Consider the following 8,981-nt stretch of genomic DNA (forward strand, 5'->3'; position numbering starts at 1 on the left):
TGCCCTTTTTGCTTCTCTGTGTTCGCTTCAAGCCACCCGTCGTTGTTCGATGGCCTCCTTAATTTCCATATTCTACCAGCTTCGTGAAGCGAGTTGCATACTCGAGTCGCGTTTGTGAATTGACACTTATTTCGCTCGATGGACGTCGCCAATCGACCATAGCAACTCGCATCGTCTTCGCTGCTTCTCAGAGTGAAAGCGATTTAACACGCCATTGGTGCACGTCAGCCTATCGCTATCAAACGATGGCGCAACAGAATTTCGATAATTCTGTACCAAACCCAATTACTATCAACAGCAATCTGTCGCATGACACATGCATCGACAGGTATCTGCCGCAAGACAGAACCGACGACATGCTTTTGTGTCGTGCGGCACACCTCACGATAGGCATTTTTGTCGCATGAACATAACTCTTAGGGGTGTGCGAATATCAAATTTTTCGAATACGAATCGAATACGAATACTTGATTACGAATATCGAATCGAATATCGAATAATCAAGGGCAGACGCATTTAACCACTACAAAACTTTTATTTGAGCACCCAGGAACATCACAGTTCAACTATCGATGATTAAATGAACACAAAAGGTGTGTGTGGCTGCACAAAAAGCATCAAAGTCTCGAACGTTATTCTTAGATGAGTGGAATTATCAGAGAGGATGGCTAGTACACAGCATTAAGGCTAGCTTGCCAACAGCACAAAAGCGCATTGCTGGGATGAACATAAAAGGTTGTCGTGAAGGTTAACCAGCTGGTCCACATGGTCAGGCAGAAGTAGTTTCCTTCTAGCTGAAACGACTCCTCCAGCCACAGAAAATGCCCTCTCACTTGGCACTGACAAGACACGTACAGTCGAGCCCACTTATAACAGCCGCACATATAACGAACGCTCGCTTAGTACGAACGAGGGTGGTGCTACCGTCAAAATATATATTGGGGCAATGGCACAGTGTCTCACATAGAACGAACTGTTGTGGCCTCAACACTCGGTTAGAGCGAACGCGAAGCTGTCGGGCCCCCGTAAAATAAAGTAAAAAAAGAAAAAGCGCACGTTGAAAAATGAAAACGAAAAAGCACGCGCGCGCGGTGACGAAAGAGAAAGTGGCGCCGCCCGCGTCGCTGTGATACATCCACGTGATTTGTTGCTCCGTTGCCACCCCGCGCTGAGGGCATTGCGCCGTCGATTCTTTCTGTGCGATGGCACTGCGTTGACATCGTTGCCGCATCCGTGCCTTTCCCAGATCGGGGAGTTGAAGGCTGCCTCAACGCGCGAGCCGAAGGGCTTGATTTGCGCCTGGTGCGATGGAGGACTGTACGCCGACCTGCTAAAAGGAAAGCTGTCGACATCGCAACGAAGATGGCCATTGTTAATGAACTCGCTCAAGGTGCAAAAACTGCGAACTGGTCAAGAAGTACGGCCTGTCGAAATCGACCATTTCAACCATTGCTAAGGGCAAGGAAAAGATTCTTGGTGCTACCGTGAATGCCGACCCGACGACTAGAAAGCGCCTTCGGAAGGCGACCTACGCGGACGTTGAGGACGCACTGCTGAAGTGGTTCGCTGACGCTCGGTCTCGCGACGTTCCGATCAGTGGACCGCTGATGCTCTCCAAGGCTAAAGACTTCGCCTCCCTTTTGGACTTTCCCGATTTCAGCCCAGGCAATGGCTGGCTCCACCGGTTTAAGGCTCGACACGGAATTGTTTTCAAGGCGATCGTCGGCGAGGCCGCGTCTGTGAACAACGAGGACGTCGATGCGTGGCTTTCCGACAACCTCCCAACAATCACCAGCTATGCTCCACGGGACGTTTACAATGCCGACGAGACTGCGTTGTTTTATCAGATGTTGCCATCTAAAACGCATGCCTTGAAAGGCGACAAGTGCGCAGGAGGGAAGAACAGCAAGTTACGCATAACCGTTCTTCTGCGTGTCAATATGGACGGCAGTGACCGGCGGCTGCCTTTTGTCATTGGCAAGTCACGTAAGCCGCGATGCTTTGGAAGCTACGTGCCCGTACGCTACAGGAACAATACAAAAGCCTGGATGAGGCGTGACTTATTTGCGAGTGGCTTGTCGAGTTCGACCACGACATGGCACGAAAAAACAGAAGGTCCTGCTCGTGCTGGATAACTATGCGGCGCACCATGTGCGACCTTCCTTGAGTGCGGTGATATTGCTCTTCTTGCTTCCCAATGCAACCTGCAAAATTCAGCCGCTGGATATGGGCATCATTCGTGCGTTCAAGGTGTGCTACCGGCGGCGCGTCATCCAACGCTTGTTGATCGTGATTGATGCTGCCATGACAGTTTGCATCAGCTTGCTTGCCGCCGCGGAGATGTTGAAAGCGGCGTGGATGGAACTCACCGCGGAGTGCATAGAAAATTGCTTCCGCAAGGCGGGTTTTATGGGCCCAGGCACCGAGGACGCCATAGATCACCCATCGGAAGGCCGGTCGCACGAGGACTTGTGGCAACGCGTCGTTGACACGCAGCTGGCCGGACCTGACATTGCCTGTGACGATTTCGTTTCTGCTGATGACGACGCCGGCATGGATGAAGGAATATTTTTCCTTCAAATTTTTCTTTCGAGGAAGGAAAATTTTTTCTTCCTCCTAGGGCCGTGCTGTAACTGACTGCGCTGGTGAGCTTTTTTTGTGGCTACACCTGCGAAGCTGCTATAGTCAGAGCTGTGCACGAAGTACCTCGCAATACAGTTGAGCCCACTTATAACATGCACTGACGAAGCTATTGTGCGTGAAGTGCGAGCCCTTCCTGACTGCCCAGAGACCGACGAGGACGATGACGAGGATGCTGCCCTACCGCCGGTTGCTGTGAACGCTTCAACCGCGATCGGTTACATCGCGTCGCTTAAGGAACTCGTGTGCAGCAGAGGCCTTGGCTATGAACATATTACCGCGCTGGAAAAATTAGAAACGGCAGTGATGCGATCAGCTTTGAAGAAGCAGACATGCATCACGAATTTTTTCAAAAATAAAGTTAACTTTCGTCTCGCTTGCTCTTTTTGCCCGTGTTATAGGTGTTCCACTTACTACGAACTTTGGATACAACGAACAAATGCCGCGTGACAATCAAGTTCGTTATAAGTGGGCTCAACTGTATTGCGAGGTACTTCGTGCACAGCTCTGACTATAGCAGCTTCGCAGGTGTAGCCACAAAAAAAGCTCACCAGCGCAGTCAGTTACAGCACGGCCCTAGGAGGAAGAAAAAATTTTCCTTCCTCGAAAGAAAAATTTGAAGGAAAAATATTCCTTCATCCATGCGCATTGCTCTGGGCGCCGCCATGTTGTTATATCTCTGTCGATAGGGCTTGCGGACCGAAAAGAACGCCGGTGCTCACAATGAATATTCGGCTAGATACGAATATTCGCGTCGGGTCGAATACTCGAAAGAACACGAATACTAGGATTTCGAATCGAATACGAATACTAAAAATATAATATTCGAAATATATTTGAAAATTTCGAATATTCGCACACCTCTAATTACTGTGCTATAAGTGTCGCGCGACCGAACTCGCAACAGAAAACTGTCGTGGCACGTAGGCCCTGTCGCGCGGCAGGACTCTCTCTGTTGCACGACAGCACCTGCGACAGAAACCTGTCGCGCCACAAATCCTGCGACAGGCACCTTCTTCGCACGACAAAATGCAGGAATGTAGGAAATGCAGTGGGGTTCTGTCGTGCGACAAAACCCACTACAAACACCTTTGTCGCGCGAAAAAACAAACGACACGAGCCCCTGTCGCACGACACAAAGAACGAATAGAAAGTTTGTCTCGCGACACAAAATTTAGTCGCGCGACAGATGCGCGAGAGAAAATCCTGTCGTGCTTTTTGATAGGGAGATCTGTTACTTCTGCGTTTTCATCACAGGGCGGTTGCAGTTGGCCTCCGATTTGTTTACTTTCACCGCTCCATAACATGCCTCAGAATACCTTTTATTGTCTTCAAGCAAGGCACCCCTATGAATGAACCCGAACCATCGTGTTTCGTACATCCTTTCTTGTTTTCGGATGTGAGGCGTGGTCTCAAAACACTACCATACACTTTAAAACTCCCCACAAATGGGGCATTTAGCTGGAAAGCGGGACCCCGCGAACATGGGCAGCTTTTAGTGCTCGCCAACAAGATTCACCAGTCGGTGGCCACATCTTTCACAGGCAGCATTTGATAACACTTGTGCCTTGCTATTCAATGCGGTAATCACAAGTAGCAGTCAGCCGCCCCGGTAGCTCATTGCGTGGAGTGCACGACGTATGACCACACAGACGAGGTTCGCCAGGAGGAAATGGAGCACTTCACCTTCATTTCGACGAACGCTAAGTGCTACAGACTTGCACTGTGCGATATAAGAGGCAGGCGTGACACTTAGGTACTTAATCTCGTTTTTCGCGTCCTGGAGACTTTTGTCCCCGACGGTACACTTTCTGTGTTTGAGGAATTGATTTTTTCAAAAGAAAAGCAGTCAACTTATTGCTAAGAGCAAATTAGGATGGAGGCGTACACATGGTCTTGAGCATACAAACCAAGCATTATTCTAGGTCAGTTTTTAATGCAAGACAACTAAGAAACACTGTAAGCTACTTTCATTCAGGTAGTGAATGCAAGGGATCATTCTTCCAATGGCAAATCTGCCGATGTGTAACTAAAACTTTCTTGTAAAATTTGTTCTTCGCTACATCGAATAGTAAATAATTCGGTAAAGAACAAACAGAATGCAGCAAAAATTCAAGCCTGCCAAGGAGAGATCTATAGGTTAGGTTATTTGTAAAACATAAATACCCCCGAAAGCAGAATTGACAGCCGCCGCCGTAGCTCAGCGGTAGAGCACCGGACGCGTAATTCGGAGGTCGTGGGTTCGGATCCCACCGGCGGCATGTGGTTGTTTTCCTTCTTTTTTTTTCTTCTGCTTTTCTATTCAATTAGCTTTAAGCGATAACATATTCAGTAATATTCTAAATCGAACAACAGCACAAAATAAATAAATTAATTAAAAATTCCTCGTGTCCCTTGGTTGCTGTGGCTGTTGGCTTCTCTGATATATATATATATACATATGAGAGGAGCCAACAGCCACAGAAACCAAGGGACAAAGGGGATTTTTAAATTTATTTATTTTGTGCTGTTGTTCGATTTAGAATATTACTGAATATGTTATCGCTTAAAGCTAATTGATTACAAAAGCAGAAGAAAAAACTACCACATGCTGCCGGCGTGATCCGAACCCACGACCTCCGAATTACGTGTCTGGCGCTCTACCACTGAGCTACTGCGACGGCTGTCAAATCTTCTGCTTTCGGGGGTATGTATGTTTACAAATAAGATAACCTTGAGAGTGTTCATCAGCGCCACCCACGTTCTTGAGCGGCGGACGTAGCACGTCCTGAGTTACCACTTATGTGACGTAGAACGTCATCGAACGGCGAGGGTGGAAGATGTATGAGAACCCTCTTATGCATCCTATGGCGTCAAGGCTGCCAGAACCGAGGCCCTCGGTGAGCAATTAAGCAAACAAGGGAAGGAGAATGAGGGGTCGTTATAAATATCAGAGAAGCCAACAGCCACAGAAACCAAGGGACAAAGGGGTATTTAAATTTATTTATTTATTTTGTGCTGTTGTTCGATTTAGAATATTGCTGAATATGTTATCGCTTGAAGCTAATTGATTACAAAAGCAAAACACACACACACACACACTTCACACACACATATATATATACACACCATGTGTGTGTGTGTGTGTGTGTGTGTGTGTGTGTGTGTGTGTGTGTGTGTGCACGGACATTGCCACAGTTAAATCTTAGATATCAGATAATGTTGCGTTACTGAACTCTTAGGCATTGAAAAAAGCGCTGGTTTAGAATTGCTGGGTGTGATCCGTACCAAATATCAAATTTTCTTTTTTTTTCTCCACAGTGGGCTGCGGGCTGGAACTACCAGGTGAACTTCGAGACAGCCATGTCAAACTGTAAACGTGGATACCACGCATACAGATGCCGCCCGATAAATAAGGACGTAAGCGAATGAAAAGCGGGGACCACTTCATAACGGCTACCGTAGAGCAAGCATACTTCACGTGATATATTGCTGTATGATGCATTGAATCTCTTAGCTGACCGCTCTGCATAGTATAATTTCATTTTAATGTGGCATGAGAGAGATGAAGGGCATAGAAATTATCCTTTGATCCCAAAGAAAAAGAAAGCACTGGCGGTCTTTATCTTTGAAAAGATGCGCAGTCCTAATGAACAAGGACCCTTAAACGGGGAAATCTGCCATAGTGAGAGCTACTATCTTCATTTCAGCTGCTTCCTAAAATCAGTGGAGTGTCTCATGATGACCGTGAACTAGTGGTCCAGGGGTTTTCAGGTTCCAACTTTTTCATATATGTACTTCGAAACTTAGGGACAAACTACCACCCAATTAAATCTGGTGCAAATATTTTCACAGATATTGATATCAGAAAAGAATCAAAAGTGTTTCACTATAAGCAGCTAGCTTCCCAAGCGAGCACGTAATTAGAACACCGAAATAAAGGGTAGTAGACTTTACAGCTGGAGAGTTCTGCAGGCTCGGAAGACTCAACAAGTTTTCACTTACTACTTTGCTTCTTCTATTATGTCTTTCGAACATGGTATTCACAGATATTAAATGCACAGAAAAAGAAACCTCCGAGTGTGACTACAGATGGAAAACATCGCGCGCAAAATTCCTGCCCTAATCATCAATAGTTTATCCTCTTCTGCCTAAGACGATACCAGACGCTCTTAGCTAGCTCTTGAGTTGGTTGCTGTTCCAGAGCAACTACATTTTCAGAATTGCTGGCACATTTTACTATTAAATTTACTGCCAAATTACCACAGGACAAAAAACACTGCTTATCCAAAGCGTGTTCATACTTAGTATCTTCCAGTCAGCGTACATTACGTCAATGAGAACAAATTTAGAGCTCCCTCTTACGGGCGCGTGTAAAGAATTTTATGCCAGACCGAGGTAAGACATATGTTCACTTCCGGACATTTTCGTACGCTTTAATCATTCGTTCCAGTTGTATTGAGCTATCTCCTGTTGCTAGAAATTGCCACATTCCATCCGATCTAAGGCACGGCAGCTAGGTAGTCATCGGCCCTCACCCCCATGTGCCACCGGGTTCGGCACTATATCACAAATTCGCTGCAAAGTTAATTGTCGTGTCAGCGGAAGAAAACAATCACACATATTTTATGTATATCGCTTCATTTCGGTAGAGCTAAAATGTGTTGTGTTATTCACCGCGAAATAAACGTTGCTGGTGTGACTCAGGATCCTTGCTTTCCTTCATTTGCAGCCAATACACAATTGCACAGCCCGCATCTATGACCCTGCTGAGACCCAAATGCGGATTTTGAGTAGGTTGATCTGCAAGGAAATAGATTATTATTACTACGCACATTATGATTATCAACATCCGCCCTCTGCAGAGCCACGACGTTGAACCCGCTGCTGTGCTCCACCATGCTATTGAATTTCCCTGTGACTTCCACCTTTCCTTCTCTCTTTGCCTCCTCATACATCCGTCGCTCTGCGGACATCTATATCAGCACCATGGACCAGAGAATTCCATTCAATAACAGCTCTCGTTGTGAAACTTCGTACCCGCAGGGTTAATACTTGCGGCCTTTTTTACCGACATAAATGGGGCTCTGTCTATTTTAAGGTGATAGCGTTTAGGCTGTCGTCATGCGGTGTCGTGCTTCTCCGTAACGAAACTCACTTGCTGGTCATGCTGGCGAATGACGTGACAGTTTAGTCCAAGGCCCTTCACCGAGCTTTTCGCCCCAAGAAAGCCGAGCACCAGGTCGGGAAAAAATTATGTACCCAATAGAAAACCGGTGGGTACCTCCGCGGCACTGGGAATTGCAACCAGCACTTCCTGAATGCGAGCGTATTCTCCACCGGAAGCCCACCGCTTTCCTTCCAAACTCCAAGGAACCTCTCGCGCACTGAACCATGAGCCACTTTTGCAGGCTGAAGGCGCCTAGAAATTACTTTTGCTTCCCTCAGCACGCAACAGGGTTTGCGGAGCCTCTTCCAACTTCACACCCCTGAAGGGGCGCGGCACCAAGCCGGGGTACGCTTTTAGCGATATTTTTATTACCGACGGGCCGTTTGAAGGTGGGTTCCAAAACAACCAGCTCGCACCCTTCTAGGGAGGCTTCGGAGGTGGCGCTGCTAAGCTGCCAACCTACAGTTCAAACTGACCTTCGTCGCAAGGGTGCGAGCGGCGTTAGACGCCACGGGGGATTCGGAATAGGAGGTCCACCTTGATTTATGAGGACCTGGGTCAATAGGGCCCGGGCGCAAACACTTCCTTGAGCATAGCCAATAAACATTTACTACCACCATCTCCCGCAGCCGAGGCGGACGCCCAAACAACTGGACATCACCTAGTTAAACTCCATGCCTTTCCGTTCATCTTTATATATCTCTCTATCTTACAGGTCCATTCGCTGATGACGTCATCAGGGTCATGTTTTCTAACATAAGAAATGAGAGAGCATCGCGTCATCGAAATTCTTGAATAAATTCTCTGACTGGTCAAGAGAGGTAGCGTAGCCTTAGGACGTCATCACGACCTGCCTACCTTGGAAGGTGGCGAACTGGGCCGTATTCTACAAGCTTTCCATTTCCCATTGTCTACTTCACATCGATTCAGTCCTCTGCCAGTGGTCACTCAGATATACCCGTGGCTTTCAAGCGTCTGTGGCAAGCGACCCGGCCGTTCGGTGGTTGGCAACTGGACCTTGCCATTGGCTGGAATTGGATGCAATATGCAGTCAGCGGTGAGGTGCACCGCAGCGCTCTGTAAACAGCAGGCGAACGAACGTGACCACTGGCTGCCATTGGCTGCCATGTACAACCAATGGTGAGGTCCGATCGACAACCACCCAATGAACGAGTCGCTTGCCGCAGACGCA

At 47.5% G+C, this 8,981-nt stretch overlaps 1 non-coding gene across 1 annotated transcript; it reads left to right on the plus strand.

The window, feature by feature from the left end:
- Positions 1–4,829: 4,829 nt before the first annotated feature.
- TRNAT-CGU (transfer RNA threonine (anticodon CGU)) lies at positions 4,830–4,901 on the plus strand. The gene has a single exon. It is a non-coding gene; the product is annotated as a tRNA-Thr (tRNA).
- Positions 4,902–8,981: the final 4,080 nt, after the last annotated feature.

Source organism: Amblyomma mixtum, chromosome 8 (genome assembly GCF_055824585.1).
Source record: "Amblyomma mixtum isolate Tamu chromosome 8, ASM5582458v1, whole genome shotgun sequence".
NCBI lineage: Eukaryota > Metazoa > Arthropoda > Arachnida > Ixodida > Ixodidae > Amblyomma > Amblyomma mixtum.